The sequence below is a fragment of the Tympanuchus pallidicinctus genome, unplaced genomic scaffold (genome assembly GCF_026119805.1).
Source record: "Tympanuchus pallidicinctus isolate F22 unplaced genomic scaffold, pur_lepc_1.0 scaffold19, whole genome shotgun sequence".
Lineage (NCBI taxonomy): Eukaryota > Metazoa > Chordata > Aves > Galliformes > Phasianidae > Tympanuchus > Tympanuchus pallidicinctus.
In genome coordinates this window covers 12,718,408-12,738,377 of record NW_026294710.1, presented here as the reverse complement: position 1 = coordinate 12,738,377, position 19,970 = coordinate 12,718,408, and the positions used below count along the sequence as shown (strand labels likewise).

General features: G+C 37.2%; 1 long non-coding RNA gene across 1 annotated transcript in view; it reads right to left on the bottom strand.

Moving 5' to 3' along the window:
- Positions 1–271: 271 nt before the first annotated feature.
- Positions 272–19,970, bottom strand: part of LOC128079753 (uncharacterized) — a 324,094-nt gene continuing 304,395 nt past the window's right edge. The window contains exon 2 of the long non-coding RNA XR_008206310.1: positions 272–317. This is a non-coding gene — a long non-coding RNA (uncharacterized LOC128079753). The remainder of the gene's footprint in view (positions 318–19,970) is intronic.

The following is a 19,970-nucleotide window of genomic DNA, read 5'->3' as shown; positions in this document are numbered from 1 at the left end:
TGAGTATGCTGGCTCGCATCTATCCACCCCAAACGTGAAAGTTGTGTAATAATCCCTTCCTTAACCTTTACTCAATCGTCATCAGCACAGTGATTCACCCAGTGCCGCCATCTGCTTTCTCTGGAACTGTGAGCTGAAACCCCAGACGAAATCAAGCAGTGTGAGGATGGGGAGAGCTGCCATCCCCACAGCCCACTCCTACCCAGGCTCCCACCCCCAAGTGACAGCTGTAGGGTTATATTTATCACAGGTGTGCAGTTGGCATTTGACATTTAAAAAAAAAAAAAAAAAAAAAAAAAAAAAAAAAAAAAAAAAAGCTGCTCTTTCTTTGCAGCAAGACTTCCCCTGCATTTGCCATTTTGAAGGTTTTGCAGTAATTAGACAGTCATCTTCATGACTGCCTCACCCAAACTTTGCTGGAGATTAAACGCATCTTCCCCGTGACAACAATTTCAGCCCTAGCAGGATCTAAAAAAGGGTTTTAATCCTGGTTATTTTCTGTTCCGCTTAATTGCCTTACCCAAAACTTACACTTCGTATAAAGACAATCCATCTTTTCCTCACTTGCTTCTGAAATAATCATTATCCTCCTCTGCAGAAATTAAATATATATATATATATATTAAAAAGTGATATGGGTTAGAAGGAAACTTGACATTGAAAACAGACTCCCAAACCATGGATATCTTGAATAATCCAAAGACTTCACAGAGTTACTTTTTGGAGCTAAACGAGCATTAATGAAGGATGTTTCCCCCCTTCCTCCCCTGTGCTGCTTCCCCTCCCCTTTCCTCTTCCACTGAGAAGTTTCCATGAGTAATCCCAAAAACAATATTTAGATGACTGAAATGTTAGAGCATAATGTTACTGCATAACACAGCATGTCCAGAACTTTCCACTGGGATGGAAATCTTTTATTTTCAATATATTAAAGGAGAAGTAAATATTATGGTGAGGAGAAAAACGGATGCTTTGAGAAATTATTTTACATTTTTGCTGTTTCCCTACCTTTATGTCAACTCTTTTGGAACAACATCAGATTTTCTAGGAAGTGGCTTGCTGAGAATAGAATCTGAATGCTTTTTTTGGGGATAAAGTCAGGTTTGATATTAGGAAAAACTTCTCCAAATGAGTGGTGCATTGGAATGAGCTACCTCATGGTAGAGTCACCATCTCTTGAGGTGTTCAAGAAAAGTGTGGTACGTGGGGACAAGGTCTAATGGACAGTATTGCTGATAGATTGACAGTTGGCCTAGATGATCTTAGAGGTCTTTTCCAACCTTAATGATTGTATGATTCTATGAACTGTCATGCACTCCCTGCTTTTTGCTCCTATTGCATTTCTGAGCAGATGATCAGATCAACTACCATTCCTACAGACTACTAAAAATGCTGGTATGTTTTTCCTGGCTTTCAAGACAATGCAAAATACTTCTGCTGCCTTCATATGGCACTTATGCAGTATCACAAACAGCGAAGTCAGCTGCTGCCTTTACCAAGCCAAACCTTCATCCCCAGTGTAATTTATCAGCCTAGTCTTCCTCATTTCAAATTTAATCTCTTAGAGATTTAAATTCAGAAAACTCATAGCTGATATTCCCAGAACTGTGTAGAGCAGCCATCTTTCCGGGATAAAAATTTTGTGACAGTAAAGCACATTTCCGTGCAAGATTGAGATGATTTGGGGGCAGCTCCTTGCTTTTCCCCAGACTTTCTGTTTGACTGTGGGTAAGCCCCACCATTTCACCAGGAAGTAGTTTATCATCTCTGAAATGGTGCTGAGGCTATAAACTCACTGTCTTACTGATGGGAGTATTAAAATTCCGCAAAGAAATAATATATGCAGGTCTCTTCCAAAGAGGCTGTGGTTTTGGTGGAGATTCCCATTCTAAATAAGCCTGCATAGGTAGCGCCAATGGTACCAACCACAGTACAGACCTACTTCAAGTTTAGCTCAGGTATATCAAAGTTATAAAGCAGACACAGCAGTGAGTCATGTAATACGGAGAGGGTTAAAGACGGGAATACTGATTATCTTTTAAACACTGAATCTGCAGTATGAATGTGGTAAGACCAATAGGAAACCTGTTATTTATCAGTATTGCTTTCAGAGTCAACCTGCTACTCAAATCCATTAAAAAAATTTTGGTGCACTGAATTGGTCCAGGCAAGGATTATTTTTTCAGTGGTTGGTTTTGACTGCACTTTGGCTATTTACAGCCCACAATTCCCCATTGCATCAGAATCAAATCATACAATTGTTTGAGCTGGAACAGACTGTTAAAGGTCATCTACTCCAATTCCTCTGCAGTGAATAGGGACACCTACAGTTCAATCAGGTTGCTCTGAGCCCCGTCCAGCCTGACTTTGAATGTCTCCCAAGGACAGGGCATCCACTGTATGCTTCGGCCTTGAGCAAAGCAGATTTTCTTTTTCCACATATAAAAATAAAAAAAATCTCAGTGGAAATTCACAAGTTCCACAGTCACTTTGCTGATCTAGCCAGCTGGCCACCTTCTTTCATGCAAAATGTTTCACATGAACAGTTCTTGCTTTATGCTTTGTAACATTTTCATGTAACTCATGAGAAGTGATTCATATTTCTTTGGTATTCTCCAAAGATCATACTTAGAAATTGAATTCTTAGAAATTTTTAATTCCCTTGTGTAGGTGGGACTGTGGGTGCTGTGCTCAGGTTCATTATGATAATACAGTCTCAGAAAGTGTCACATAAGCCACTTTACAGTAATAAACAATAATAATCATGAATTCACAAAAGTCTCAAGCTTCTGATCTAAAAAAAAAAAAAAAAAAAAAAAAAAAAGTACAGTGGAGCCAAGAATAACATATCTGAGAGTGTTATTTTGCCTTTACAGCAGTCAGTTGTTCTTACATTTAATGTATGTGAATGAAAACAGTAATAGTAAATTAACAAATAATTTGAACGGTAGATTGGAATTTGAGGTCCGTGCTTGAGTCTGTGCCTTGCTATGACACTTTAAGAATGATTTCAGGAAAACTACTGAATCCTTATTTTCTCCTATAAAATGTGCTACATATATTTTGATCCTAAACTCTCCTGGTGGAAAAAGATGGAGTAAATGCTGAGCCTGTATATTGCTTAACAAGGCAGGAAAGTGACAAGAAGGAGGGATTGAAGATACTGGTGATTTCTGCTAGGAATGTTCAGTGATTCTCTTTGCAGCTCAGAATCCAGAAGTGATTAAAATAATGAATCTTCAAAGACTTTTTTTTTATATATATAATGGGATTTTTTTTCTAGTACTTACATATATATTGAAATGGAAATTTGATGTTATTTAATTATTGGTACTTAGATATTATGCTGAGTCAAATATCGCATGAAAATTTCCTAATTTTCAGTATATTTCACTTCTGTTATTGTTGTGGTGGTGAAGATGAGGAACTGAAAAAAAAAAAGTTAGGAATTACAGTTCAAGAACAAGAAAGATAAGAGAGGGTTTTTTTGTTGGTTTTTTTTTTTTTTTCAACTACAAAATACAAAATTTTGATGAAAACTGGCTGATGCTTTATACTTGGTCTGAATTTACTGACCCAGACAGTTTCTACTTCTGTCAATACTATTGTCATGTCTAAGACCTCAAAAGATGCTAATGTGTGCAAAGAGAATTCAGCTAGAGGAAGGGAACCTTTGACTTTAATCCCTGCTCCTAGATTTGTACATTTTACATTAAAAAGTCATTTGATGAAGTAAAATAAAAGCACTTGGCACTTTACAGCACCGAAGTTCTTTAATGGATCTAATCTCCTGCCATGACCAACCCCTGCAGCAGGCTGCCCTTGGATCCATGACACCTTTGTTAACATGAATGTATTCCCAATGCTTGAACCTCTCTTTGAAACTGAAGAAATCAGATGGGATTGAAGATTAAAGTAATGTTCATTCACTGCTGTTTTTCACCAAGTAGAACAATTTGCTGTAACTGCAATTAAGAAAATGTTTGTAAAATATAGGAACTTTGTTAGAATGACTCTTTAAATTGGTTTTGTGAGAGATGCCTATCTTAGAGCAAGATCTCCCATTATATGGCCATGGCCAGCAGCCCGCTCCAAACTCTTACACCAGTACCTCCAACAGTAGGATTTGGTGAGGCCTTTACTAGCTCCCCTTCATCCCTGCTCAAGCCTTAGCTTTTGTTCCTTGGTGAAAATTGAGATTAGAAAAAACTCTCTGAGAAGATATGTTGTAAATGAGATAAATAGGAAATTCTTTCTTTTTTTTTTTTTTTTTTTTTTTTTTTTTTTTTTTTTTTGTCCTGAGCTGTTCATCAGCTTCAACATTGAAGCTGCTGCATTTGATTTATATGCAGCTTTTCAACTTCACAGAAATATCTGCGGTTGCCTTGCTTTTGGTATACACACAGTAGTCAATTTGTGTGTTTTAAAAACATAGGAGTAAATAATTTTTATTTTATTTTTAATTGAACTCAATTAGAAGAAGAATGTAAGGGGATCTTTCCTTGGCTTTACCAAGCTTTGCAGCTTGGTAAGGAAAAAAAGGCCATGCAAGTCTACCTCTTTACTATTTTCAGTTTTCTCCTTTCATACACATTTTTGATGTTTTAGTTTGAAAGTCTTTCACAGAGAACATAACATTAATAGTCACATTCCAAAGAAATTTTTCACACTCACAGATTAATGCAGAAATATTTATTTAGAAACAGCAGAAAGTAAGTCCTCCTTAACTGTTGTCAAGTGACAAATGCATTAAAGGTTAAGACAATGTCCATGGCTCACTTAGGTAAATACTATCAGTCTGAATCTCCTTTTAAGCAGGAGATAACCAAACCCACTCAAGAAATAACAGCAAACATAGCAAGACAAAGTAAACTCATGTTAAAAGAAATTAGTATCTAACAAAACAGGGTAACAGCTTAACAAGCTACTGTTGCAGCACAAATCTCCTTTAAGTACCAGGAAATAAGCCACTCAACCTTCATCACTAAAGTGAAGTCCCTACTTGTAAAACTTCAGATGGCTGAAAACTCCTTTGATTTGATGCAAATCAGAGAGGCTTTTTCTGTTGGTTTTTTTTTTTTTTTTTTTTTTTTTTTTTTTAAGGTGTTATTGGCTTCTAATGTAACTATGTGCTAGGTGAGCTGAATAAAAAGACAAAAGATGAGCAAACACAAGATAGCATAACTTCTCCGTGCTTATACATTCATTGAGGATGGGCAAATTTAAAAACAACAATAGCAACTCTTAAGTGTTTGCACTTCTGTTGATTTCCCTCTTTCATCTTCTGGTGTAAGGTAATGTTTAGTGTAATATCTCGTTAACCACTCTAAAGTCATTCTGCTTTGTAATCTTCGCTTCAGAGGTACCTAGCATTTCAAACATTAAATAGCGTATTATACCCACGTATAGAGAAGTAATAATATAACTTCTGTTATGACTCAGTGTAAGGATGGATTCCTTTTCAATTTACACCTTCCCTGGCGTGCAACCCACTGCTCACTGTCTGGTCTGCTTTCTCCTCTGTGTACTATCTATGGACAATACAAAACTGTTTCAACTCTCAGGCTTAAGAGGCTTAAGTCTGTAGCTCAGACTATAGGCTTCCAGAGACTTTAAGCTCTGCTAGTACAACCTGCTGTACAAAGCAGGCCCTTCTATTTCATTCAGCTGCTTCTGCAAGAAGTATTGAATCTTGTTTGACTGATTCAGGACTTCCATGTTATCAAACATATCTGCCAGAATGTGCATTTGAAAAGAATCCACTACATTTCTTCGTAACACGTGTCAATGTTCAATCTGCCTTACATAAATATAACAGCCTAAATCATAATGTACATTTATCTGTTGCCAGTCCGTTGCTCCAAAAGTTCTAGACTGACCTGGAGATATCCCTACTGCATGTCACCCTATGTGATAATCTCCCTTGATAAATCACAAATGCTTCTTCCATTCTGACAATCTTTTATCCGCTTCTTCTCAGTCATTAAGAGTCTTCTACACTGCAGTGTTTCAGAATGTTTCTTCTTGTGTTGCACCTTGGTATTCAATCTTTTTTTTTTTTTCCTTGATGAGTTTCTATAAAACTGAAATCATTACATAGATCTGCATTGAAGCACTGTGGTGAGCAACACAATGCCAACAGAAAGCTGCAGAAGCACTGAACTATAAAATAAATACTTTGAGTGGCCAAGAGACTTGAATCAGAGTAAAGGGTTACTATACTACTATTTTCCCTGTGTATGTAGGACATGCTTATGCACTAGATGCTAGGTTCAACAGCAAACACGTCCAGGTACAAATCCCAGTTTGGCTACATAGATGCAGTTCAATGAGCAGCAAACCTGGCACAGTTCCACTGTGCAAGTGCAGAAAAGATATCAAATCTCACATTTCCACCTATCTCAATCCCCACTGCTTAAACAGAGAGCACAAGGCTCTGAGTCGCTGTGAACTCATAAGTGTGAACCTATGTAAAAGTACTGGTCACATCTTTTCATGACGTAAAATTTTTCATCTTATTGTTTCAATAAACAGAGGGATTTGTGCCAGCTACAACAAGAAAATAACAGCAAAGAAATATAACTAGACAAGCTTATTTTTCGGTTCTAAGTGCAATTCACTAAGGGCTGAATGTGTCTATCTTTTTAGACAAAATGCAGTGATAATGGCATATCAAATAGGGGAGGTATGGGGAGGGGGGGAGGGGACAGGGAGCAGGGCTATGCATGACATAGGCTGTGTGGCATTTACTTCAACTCTATTTCTTTTCATTATTCCCCGAGATTTAAAATCAGTCTTGATTGACTGACAGTTCAAGGGAAGAAGTTCATGTTTAGTAGCCATGGAGTTGACCATCTTTGATAACCTATTGCTTTGCTTGATTTGGAGTTGGTGTTCTTCCACAGGAGCATCGGCATCAGCTTGAGCCAAGTCCCAGTGGAACTCAGCTCTGTGATTATGTCACCACTTAGCAAAATAATGAGCTCTGATGGGTTGAAATGAATCCTGGTCCCAACAGATTGAACTTCTTAGCCTTTACCATATCAGCCATCTCTCCATTTTTAGATATAGGGTTTCAGTAAAGTAGAGGGCAAGGCCAAGTTCAGAATAGGACCCTGAACAGAGATTGTCATTAATAACGTCAGTTTAGCACATTTGTCTGAGTGATTTTTTTTTTCTGCTGTTTATCTTGCATGAATTTAACCCCCTTTTAGACAGTCTTGGAAATTTTCTTTTTAATTAATCAAAATAGAACAGGTTTTGCTGATTTCATACAATATACATGCGAGTTACTTTCCAAGATCATTGTGAAACCTTTCTGTATTGTATGATCTATCTCTAATGAGGGAATTCATTATATTTATCTTGAAACCTTGTCCACTGTTAATTTGTGATGGGAGCCTGATAAGGCAAATTGCTGCCTGCCAGAAGACTGGCATTTCCAGGATAGTTATGGTGGGACCAGCTTTCTCTCTGACTCATGGTTTTGACAACTCATCTCCACCCTCTTTTTCAAGACACTGGAGCAACATCCGTCCACTGAAAATCACTGGTGTGTGCTTAAGTATGTGGCTGCATTGCCCTCTAGTGCTGACCCTCAGAGGAGAAGTGTTAATGTTATTACAATTACGTGCAAATCCAGTCCATTTAGCAGATAGGGGTTCACAGGTCCACTACTGAGACACAAGTTGACCAACTCAAGAGATTCTGCCATGTGTGCAAAAAAAAATGTAGTATAAGGTGTGCCAGCAGCTGGTGAAAAGACTGAGGTTTGCTTAGAAGAGTCTTGAACACCTTACTGCTCCAATGGGATGAATGCATGCATATTTCACTTATCCTTTAGGGTTTTAATAGGACACATAAAGATTTTTCAAATATTTCTCTTTTTTTTTTTTTTTTTTTTTTTTTTTACAGAAAACATTGGCAGCTGGAAACATCACAGCTTATAAGAGGGGATCATAGAAGAAACATCCATGATTTCTTTAGCAAGTATGAGATTCTTCATCAAAGTTGAGATGATCTTTCAGTACTACTGTGTCCAAGTTCCTAAAACCATCAGAATACACCAGTTAAGAAAATTCCATTGGACAGAGAAGACCAAGGATCAAATTTTTATCTTGTCTGAACCAGCATGGGAAATTTAATCTTCTCCATCCCAACTAAGATGTCTATAAATTGAAGTACAGAATATTTTAAAAATAAGATTGCCATTGTGAAGGACATCTTTCATTTTGATCAGAAATTCCATTTCTTACTTTATTTCTCTTTATATTTCCCCTCTGTTCTTCATCAGAACTTGCAGTTTTCAGAGTCTGTAATATGTGGTTGTTTCTAGAAAACAAAACATGTCATGGGGCTCAGCCCCATCCTGGTAAATATTTGCCTTACTAGACAAAGAGTTGATCAGTTTTTCTGAAATGTGACTGGAAATTCCATTTATCTCCTTACTTGATAGTTTAGGAAGAGCTATCTCAAAGACTGAAATCTTGTTCCGGAAAAATGAATTCCCAAATTGATTCAACTTTATGTGTATATGTATATGTATATGTATATGCATATGCATATGTATTTATTTATTTATTTATTTATAAAAGAGAATAATGACTTCATACATTTTCTTCCTACTTTGTATAAAAAACACTTCAGGGATTGTTAATCTATTAAAAATTGTATGTTGCAGAAAACAAAATAAAACAAAATCCCATTTTTTCAGCCAGGAACAGCATTATTGAACAACTTTTATCGGCTCTGACCATTCTTTTGCTTTGCTTCGTTTTGTTTTGTTTTTGTATAGCAATTCACTGGATGTGATTATCACTTTTCTTTGAAAAGACTTTACTATTGACTCATAGTGTAAACCCCACAGCACTGCAAAGGAAACATCTTCAGAGCCTTGGCTGTGTGACTTAAAAGCAGGAGAACAGTAGGAAAAAAGCTATTTTCTAATGTTATCAGAATGATTATCAGGGGAAAAGTTCTTACAGAAAAGAAGTTACCAGTGAGCATGTCTGCACAGGACATGCAAACTTACGGAACAAGTTAATAAAGTGTGGAATAATATTTTAGCAGTTTACTTATTATTAGCAAGGGACCATGCCCCACATGAAACATGACTCAGCCAGCTGCAAACATACCCCTCTTAGTCCTCTGAGGTTTCTTTCTTTGATGCTCCACATATTAAAGATACTTCCCACCGCCTGCCTCCAATTTTGCTTTGTGGTAAGTTGTTTAGACATGATTTAAAAACACATTATGGGCTAAGGAGTGCGATAAGATGTAAATCAAGCTCATCCAGTCATTCAATCCAAAAATAATATGCTGGCATGGTGGGATATTAGAACTTCTGTAGGATCCCAAGTGAGAAGTCTTGAAACAAAATCAAAGTTATTGTTGTTGTTATTATTGCACTATGCTGAAGAGCAGAGGATCCTTCCCTATCTGCAATGGGCATCTGTGTCAGGTTTCCCACACTTTGGAAACCAAAGCAAATGCTTTGATTAGAAAGAATAATACACTGTGGCATATGTGGTGTGGTCTGCTGCTGCCTTATTTTTCTGAATCTATGTTAACACAAATGATGGGCAGGTTGACTTTGGTTAGGCAAAATTTGAAGAAAACTAAAACTACAATCAAATTTTTTTTGAAATTCCTTAGCTTAAGTGCCAAAAAATGTGAGGTCTGACAATTATTGGGTTCTTCATACAGGCTACAAGTTCAGAGTTTATAATAACAACTTGATAGAAAAACAAGATGAAAGGAAGGTGAAATCCTCATCAGCAAATAGAATCAAAGTTGAACTCTTCAACATCACTAAGGATGAGTTCTGGAGAAATATGTTTAAAGTGATCTGCAATAAGTATTAAGTGTGATATATGATATATGCCATACTGACTGTAATATCAGTTACCCATGGCCTAGGTCATAAAGTCTGGAAATTCTTTCCAACTGACACTGCATAGCATCTCTCCATTAACAGTCATGACACACTGGTAGACTTTCCTGTGAAAATGAATAAATTATTATATATCTGTACAGAGCACTGGTGAGAGATTCATAATACAGAAAATGGTAATCTGAAGGTTATGTCTGAAATTATGTTCTTTGCTGTCTTTATTTTAACTCACCAATGATCAAACATTTCAGTATGGAAAGGGGAACTTGTCTTTAGATTCAATACTTGACTTGCCTTTTGCTTACCCTAAGATCTCAGGAGTTGAATGCAAAGCTAGAGTGAGGCCAATAGTCAATTCTGTCAATAGGAGAGGTCCTTGAAGAAGCACAATCACTTTGATCATTAAAAAAAAAGAGCCTATGACAGCTAAACCCATGGTTGGAGGTCATTCTCTTCCACAAAGTAGATTTTCCTGTCTGTACAAGTTCATTATATCAAAGAAAAAAGTTGTATACATGACTGTCATCACTCAGTTTTTATATCCTTTAGATATACTGGCCCTTGAGCACCTTGAGAAGGAAGAAACTCTGGACCAGATTTGCTATTAAATTATAATCCCACATAAAGTCTGGAAGAATGAACACATTTGTTGTTGAAGAGATGCTGTGTCGTACCCTGTGTTATTCACTATGGCTGGAGGATTCACAAGGGTAAATGGCATGGAGCAAGAATATGGTACGTACTGAAATTGTCTCAGGAAATGATGAATGCAACTGAAGAAATTAATTTTTCACACAGGTGTAATATGATTTTGTCCTCTACTAAAAGCAGTAGAAAATAGTGAATTATAGAACCTACCAACAAAAATCGTAAAGCTGGGGAAGAATCCATCTATGTTCCTCAGCTTCACATTGAACTAGAAAGTTAAGGATGTCTACTCTTAGCTGAAGGAAACTGTGCTAAGGCAAAATGCTTTATTCACTTAACCTCTGTCCTGCTCGGTACAGATGAGACTAACTTTTGTTGCCTGTGGTTGTGCTAAAGAGAATGTCACCTGTTCAGACTGAGAACAGAAACTAAACAGTCCAAACCCATGTGTATTGTTATTTGATGACTCAGGCTCTAAATGGTGAATAACAGGAGTTGAATATGATTCAACTCAAACAAAAGTTGAACTCTTTCCCAATGCTGCAGTACTGTCAGACATTCCTGAATAAGTGGTACAACCTTATGCAAAATCCAAACAAACCTAGCATGTGAAAATGGCATTTAAGCCTGAATAAAGTGTTAAAATAAACGTATTAGGCAGCGAGGATATGTTTTGTAAACACATCAGGATTTGTGAATGGATTTTCATATTACATTAAAATCATTTAAAACCCCATTTGTGACTACAGCCATTTCATACCGTCTCTTTCTAAGTGGCTAAAGAGACATTTGTGTTTAGTCTATTAAAAGAAAGAGCAGGCACACATGGAGAATGCTGGTCCACACTGCTGAGTCTCTGTTACACTCTGAGCTAATTGCACCCCATGTCACCCCACCAATGCTGTTGGCACAAACAGCACTCTTGAGCTGACATTGGAAGTCCTTTGCTGCCCTTTGCTGTGCTGAGCAGAATTTATCTCCTTTTACTTTTTACTTATTTTTTAACAGATTTCAGAGCTGGTGTTCAAGATAAAATAGTGCCTTAAGTACCAAAGAACAGTGACTGGAAGTCTGGCTCAGCTACATGCCTTGGCATTCATAACTTTGGCCTGGTTCTTCTCAGCAGAGCACAAGTGCACATACTCAACACTTTAGCCTACATACACTTTGTTGAATCCAAGTCTAGAGACTCTCCAAAACTTACAATTTTTTTCTCCTGTACCTTTCCCTCTTGGGATTTTTTCCCAATTTTACTATATCTTCCCAAAGTAGCCCTTCAGACTGCCTTATTTCTGCAGAAATTTTCCAGGGACCTCCAAGGTTTTTGAGGAGATAGTACACTCTCCATTGACTAATAAGGAAATCAAAACATGCAATAAAATGGTGACTTTTTGGTGAGTAAAATCAGAGAAAATGAATTGCACCTGCACACTTAATAGGTAAATATCTATCTATATGTCTATTTATCTATACTTTAAAATCATTCTAATTAACAATATTGTCAAATGGCAGATATTGGAGAAGTATGACTGACTGCTGTGAAGTTTCTTTTTAGTTGCATCTTCCTGATTGAAAATAACTGGAGATCAGGTCTAGGACTGATTGCTGAAAATGGACAAAAACACTAATATTTAAAGATTTTTATGCTTCATTTGTGGAGAGATTTCATATTCAAGATTAGCTCTTGTCCCACAAGAGTGTAGTATATTTCACGTGCTCAGAATCAGGAGGCTGGCTTAAAAAAATTAAATTGCAAAATAAAGGAGTAAGAGGATCATGTTGATATTTAAAGCTATTTGTATATGCTTAGATTTTCATTTTTCTTGAAATAAAGAAGAAAAAGAAGGAAGGAAAATAATAGATATTTTTTATTTATTTATTTATTTTTTCCTTCAAGAACTGGGGTCTCTCAACATTGCTGTGGGATCCACACTAAATATTTTACTCCCTTCCCAGCCTGCTGTTTCCAAGTTTGCTCACTGACCGCAGCCATTGACTTTTCACAATAGAATTTCAGTCTAGCTGAAGTTAATTAATTTAAATTTGGCTTCAGCTCCCGTTCATCTCTTGTTAAGCCATCCCTTTCCTCTGCCTCAGCAAAACCCTATTATCTCATCTGTTGGACTGATCTTCATGGACAGTGTGCATCCTGGGCACAGGTGTTAACCCTTCCCTAGTGCCTGTGTTACCCCTGGGATGATCTGTAATAAGCTTAAAGCTCATTACAACATATTTTGCTCAGATGTAGAAATGCTATTAAGAAAGCTTGTTGATTTGATCTGCCTTTTGTCTGCAAAAGACAGAGGGACTATCAGGCAATGACGATGATTTACAACTGCAAGGGTCTTTCCCCTCAAGGACATATTTTGTGTGTAGAGTAAGGCTTTATTTTATTGTGGCACTGCAGGGGGACCCAAAGTGGAAATACATCCTTGTACCCTCTGATGTCTCTCCCAAGGTACCTGGGATGCTGATTTAAGCAGTCAGACCCCAAGTGTCTGCTAAGCTGCAGGCAGAGAAGTAAAGCTGTTCAGCTGTAACTCCCTCTCCATCCCCTGTTTCCAAAACTGCAACTGATTTAAATTCCTAGAGCGTGCTTTCAGAGATGTCTCTGAAACTCAGAAGCTCCTGTTTGGAATATTAACTGTAAATAACCTTCCAAGATAAGCTCTGTATGGCAAAATGGAAAAAAATTCCTTTGACTTTTCCTTGACGATGCAGCACAAGGGCCCTCACTGTAAAGTTCTCCTGTTCATCTGTGCTGCAGATATGTCTAATGAAATGTCTTTCAACTCTATAGACACTTGCTATATGCATCCCCATTAAGCCACCCTGCCTTGCCATAGCAGACAGATCCGCTGGCACAATAGGACAATCCTAACGAGGTAATGTTGTGTTTTTCAGCTGCCACCGTCCGGAAGGATATACAATGAGTTGCAGGCAAGAACTCAATTAAAACTGCCATTTTAATTCAGCTGATTTAAAAATTTCCTTCTTCTCCTAAAGATGGATAAAGAGGTTTCCTATCTTTACATTTCAACCCACTGGCTGATAAATTCAAGGCACTTCTTGTCTGCAGATACAGCTAGCTGCAGAAGCTGCCATGCCATCAGAAATGACTTGAGAGAGACAGCCAGGGATTCAAGCTGCTTCTTAGCACCACTAAATAGGTTGATGCCTATAATTCCTAAAACCATAACAGCTCACTAGTAATTTCTGTCATTTCAACAATGTAGTTTTAGAAGAGATTTAAAAATGTATCACCACTATTTCATCAAATGCCACATTTCACCTTCTGTAGCCACTATTTTGTATCCTTCTTTGCTATTAAATTGACTTCAGTTCTTCAAATGACACATCTGTTTAAGCCTTATCTGTTCAAAGAAAGCTAATAAGCATAGCTAGGTTTAAAAGGATTAACTTGGATGGGAATTCTAAAAGTTTTCAAACATTCTTGATAGTATTTGCTATTAAAAAAGGGAAAAATGAAAAAAAAATGCATTTACCTTCTTAAAAACTCTCTCAAACTTAGAGCGATGTGAGATTAATTCCTTAGCAGGTCAAATGGATGAGGATGACATTTCTGTGCTTAGGGAAGCTGCTGATGCCTATCTAATGTCTCTCTTTGTACTTTTAAGATCTACACTGGAAAAGAGGCGAAGTTGTATTAGTTGTTTTTTTGTTTTTGTTTTTTTTTTTTAATTTTGAGCTGTGAAATTCAGAATAATATTATACATATATAAGTGCTCTCTTCAGTTATATATAGACACATTTGAATTGTTGAAAAAAATAAAAGAGAAAAAAAAAAGGATGCTATATAAAATGTTGATGTTAGGGCGTTTATTTAAAAATAATAATAAAGCTCTAACCAGTTGTTTTCCTCTTTTTATTCTACACACATATATTCATACTCTCAGTAGCACACACCATGATGCAACCCCAGTAGGTTGCATGCCTTCTGTGTGCACAGAAGTGAGCTTCAAACAGTGGGAAGTCATCTGAAAAACACTGAGAGTGATTTTAGATGGAGAGGGTAAATTCACATCAATGCCATTTATACAGCATGAACTACATGTTGGGCCCTGTACAAGACTCTGCTCTGGTGAAACCAGTGCCTGTCTTTATGGTGAATTCAGCAACAGTGATATGAGACTGGAGAGTTGGCTTGCACTGGAAGAAATCCTCATACACATCCATGTATGGATAAATGATAAACTAAATAAGAAATAGCTGACACTTGAGAAATAGTAGATATTGCCAAATTTACTTGCTGTCTGCCACCAGTAATGGTTCAGAACAAGAATAAAAAACACTTTTATTTATTTATTTATTTATTTAAGAGAAAATTGAAAGCAGAAAGCTATTGCCATCTTTTCTCCAGAAAGACCGACTCCCATGAGTGACTCTGACTTTCTCTGTATATGGATTTTAGATGCAATTACAACTGAAGGAGAGAAGCCAAGCAAAGCAGACACAGGCACTAATACTGTATCTGTCAGTCACAGAGATGAGCTGCTCACCTCTAGCTTTAACCAAATTAACACATCAGTGACTTATGCATAACTTTGGGACTTTAATTCACAGCTTGAACAAACCATAAACAAGAAACCAAGGCACGGATTTCATATTTCTCAGTAAATGCTTCAAAGGCAACTGGAGCCAGTGAATAGCCCAAGTCATGCAGTAGGTGTGTTCACCATTACAAAGCATCCCAAATTTTCTGATCCTCCAGATTTTCTTACCATACAGAGGTAGGCCAGGAGGTAATATACAAGGCAGAATATGGTTTTTGATTTGTGTTTAGGATCATCTTGGAGACAACCTAGAAATTGCTTTTGTTTTTCTGTTCTGGTAAAACTCTGTAGAATTTGGATTCAGAAGGGAAATTTTATCAATTCTGAATGTGAACCAAAAGGCAGACCTTGTAGGCTGGCTCAGCCCCAAAGGTTCACATCAGTATGTACTTTCATCAGAAAATCAGAGTGGGAGGCTGAGAAACTGCTCTGGGTCCTTATTCATTTAGGGATGAATATGCACTAGGGAGAAATATGAACCTACTGAAAATCTAATCAAGAATCTTTGGAAATCTTGCTTACTTTCCATCCTCATTTCCACTTTTTTTTTAACCCTCTGGAAGATCCAGACCTTGTAACTATAATTTGGCTATTGTCTTCAGTGGATTTATGTGAATCTTCATAGGTATAAATAGATCAACTTTTATTTAATCCATGCTAAATATTGTTTTCACTCAAGTATCACATAAAAATGCACTGCATTTTGGATTGGTAGCTTTTCCAAGTAAGCTGTGAAGAACCATGGGAACTATAAGAAGATGGGCCTACCCATAACAATCTGGACTCAGGTCTACATTGAAATTCTAAGCCATTTCCTTTCAAAATTCAGCATGGTTCATCTTCTAAGACATTGCATCACTTTAATTACTAGTGGAAAATGATCATTTCACCCAGTTAATCCAGTTTGTCTTTGAAAGTATAATAAAGTACTATCTAATAATAAAGTTTGTGCTTATCATCTGACCAAGCTTCTAACTAAAGTACTGTTTACTGATCTAATGATCTGGCTTTGCTTTAAACAATAACATCTAAATATAAACAATGATTCCTCCACTTGATCTCCTACACATTTGATTTTATGTAGGTCATTAATGATGCGAGCAAGGATGGGCTTTAATGTATTTAAATAAAGTAAAGTTGAGGAAACATGTGGGAGAGTAGGAATCTAGTAGAGCAGTTGAAGTATGTTGGCTAATAATTCCAGTCAGTGCAATGCCTCATAGTTGCCTGCCCATGGGGCAACTGTATTATTTAGAAACAGGTACCTCTAAGATATATCTTAGGGTTGGGCTGTAAATTACAGACCGAGTCTATCAGAACCTTGTTGACTATTCTTTGGATTTAAAGCAGTGAATAGGTTTGCTTGTTGAAAAGAAGTAGTTAAAGCATTACTTGTACACGTGTACACAGAATCACAGAATCACAGAATCACAGAATGGCCAGGGTTGGAAGGGACCCCAAGGATCATGAATCTCCAACCCCCCTGCCACATGCAGGGCCACCAACCTCCCCATCTAATACTAGACCAGGCATCCACACAGAAAGGATGCAAAAGGAAGACTAAAGTCGCTCTTTCTTTTTCTCTGTGATGATTCCAAGGGATTGAACCAGCATATTGAGGCCTCAGGCGAAACTCCAGTATCTTCACTGAATAGATGTATCCACGAATCTTGCATTGACAGTTTGTCACTTAGTGATCCACAACTGCAGTTACTCCTCTCTCGTGTTTCTCTATGTAATAGAAGCTGAACTATTTTGAGTAAAATAGTTTGGAAACAAAACATCAACACAGCTGAGAACCTGTATGAAAGTCCTGGAAGTCTAAGCAGTGGTATTGCGTGGAGAGCTTCTGTATCTCAGAATGTGGTAGAAATGAGACAGATTCTCTGAGCTCCGATGAATACAAAAAAAGTCATATCATCCTAACATTACTTAGAATTGAACAATCATTAATGCAGGAAAGACCACTAAGATCAGCTAGTCTATCCACCAACACATCCCTATTAAGCCCACTAAACCATGTCCCTCACTGCTATATCTACCTTTTCCTTGAATGCTTCTAAGGATAATGACTTCACCACCTCTCCGGGCAGCCTGTTCCAATACCTCACCAAATGCTTGCTGCCAAAGCTCCTTTCAGTAGAAGACAAGGCTGTCATTCAAGAGCAGTTTATATGACTTCCCTCAGTATAACACTACAGAAAGAGCAGTGTAAATCTCGGTGGAGTTCAATGGCCTGGACTTCAAAAGGATTCAATCTCAAATGAGACTGTTTCAGAGCCTCATGTGGAAGTGGTACCAAACACAAAATCAGTCCCAGATACCTGAGAAAAACAAGAAGCTGGTGGTTTGATTCCATAGGTGGCATCTTTGAATGAAGAGAATTGCTGGCAAAATAATAAAGACAATATGATAAAATTGTACATTTGAGTCTATTTGTCACATTGTCAGCAGAAAAAAAACAAGAGCAAGACTTACAACCACAGAGATATATATAATGGGGCAGAATTTAGCCTCGTGATAGAAGTAGATGTGCCCTCTACTCCCAGCAAACGTTTGTTTCTATATGACTGTCTCTGAAAACAAATTGGAAGAACATTTTGGGTGTCTTTAACACAGCATGTTAGAAAAGAAAGAAGTAAGCCCACAGTTCTTCGTGTTATGAGGGTCACCTAGAGACTGTTCCCACAGTTCTATTTAGCTAATGAAGTCATACAAACCATGCACAAAGTGGCACCAATGACCCCTGTGTCGCTGGATGCCAAACTTTAAAGGTAACACGATAATGGCTTTGGATGTAGAAACAAAGGAAGCCTATGTGCAACCACATAAGCAGGAGAATGACAAACAAAGATACTATAGAATGGAAATAGATAATTTCAGGCAGGGAGAATGTAAAGTAATAGCTCCTGCCAGTTCCACTGCTCATTGCCATGCAGGCTTGGCTTTCTGTTCTCCTTCTCTATTTTTCTGCCTTTTATACTCAATGAAGAGATTTGTTTTGTAACATGGAGCAAAAACACATAAACAGACTTACTAATTCCCCCCCAATTTTCACATAGAATCAAACGTATAAGTATCCTACTCAGGGCTGTGAAATGCACTGTCCTCTTGTGAAAGAAGCCTCGACAAAAGATACTCCAAAGAATACCTCATTAAACATTTATTTTCTCTCTCTATTTATGCCCTCAAACAAATACGTCTTTTTTTCTCTGTATTTCTTGTTACTATTTTTCTCTCCTTTCCTTCCGTTCTTTTTTCTTCTTTTTTTGCTTGCTTGCTCTTTTTTTTTTCCTTTTTTTTTTTTTTTTTGAGTGAACTTTAAAAATAACAATGAAAAAATTAAGATTTTTCATGATTTTATAACCAGGTTTTTTTGTTGCTATTGTTTTTTGTTTTTTACTTCAAAATGTAAAAAATCTTCAGCTGCCAAAACAATTGTTAAACAATTTTTTAATGGAAAAGAGATGATTGAATTCCTTGAATTCAAATAATTGAAGAAAAAATAGAATTCAAGTAGGTCATAAGAGTGGAAAAATATAAATTGCAACACTGGTTTTATGAGTTTGCAGGTATGTCAGTAAATTAACAAATGAAAACATTCTAAAAACATAAAAATGACATTTTTATTGTTTTTAGTTTTGGTTTAGCACAAGCATTTTTGCAAAACATAAGATAAAGAGAATGAATTGTTTATCTTCTTTTTGTTAAAATCACAGTTATTTGCACCTTCAAGTTGAAAGTGTACTTTAGGATATACATTTTCATGAAAACTGTACTCATATCTCCGTGTCTTTTATTCTTTAGTGCATTTTGGTTTTTAGATATCTCATTTATAGTGAGGAATTGTTGTGGTCCCCATTTTTCATCTGGAGACCTGAGACGTGTACACCTTCCCATTCACACAGCACCTCTCCAGTGCTGAACAACACGAGCAAGCCTTGTGCTCCAGCCCTGAGGCCAAGTGGTGCAGCCTGACTCATGTCCACATGCCTAAACTCTCCCTCCCAGAAAAGAAAACCAAAAACAACAAATGCAACATAAACACAGAGTGGCCGCATCCAAATTGCTTATTGGGAACAGCTCTTGGTTGGTGCTATATACCAAATTATGTCTGAGTGCTATTTAGGGGAGTTTTAGCTGGTCCTCTCCAGATCCATGCCTCAAACGTTAGTGTCAGCTGACTCCTGTCAACCACAGGAGGCTATTCTCCATCCCATCCTGCTGTACGTGTTTCAGGGGCACAGCCCCAGAAACTCCCAGGGAGAGAAAGAATTGGTGATCAAGACACAAGCTGTTATTCCAAACACTGAGTAATCCTTCACTCTACTTTCCTGCATAATTTTAATGCAAACAGAGACTCCATTCTCTTGTGCTAAGAGTCTGTAAAGGCAAAACTTCACTTAAGCCACATTCATATCAGCCAATTTGGATGTGGAAGTTAGCATGGGTTCATCACCACGGTGTTGCACATGGATCTTGTTGGGAGACCCATGTAGGGGAAAGGACAGCACAAAATAATACAGCTTCATATTATTCCCAGAGCAGAGCTAACATTCTCCTGACCAGCTCTGAGCAGGAGAAAAGATCATGTTTGTCTACATCAATCTTTACAGATTGGACTCTGTTGCAATTTTGAGGCCTATTCCCAGCACAGCTCAGAGCAAGCTCCCAACTTTGGTAACATTATGGTAACAGCAGTTTTTTAGTATTTTTTGTCAACTAACTCCTGCATATGTGTATTAATAAATGCTAAAATAAATCTACATTGTTATAAGTAATTATTTTCATGAGATGTGCAAGCAGTATTTCACTCAAAATCTACAATCTGAAAGGACACATTTTGTCTTAATAAG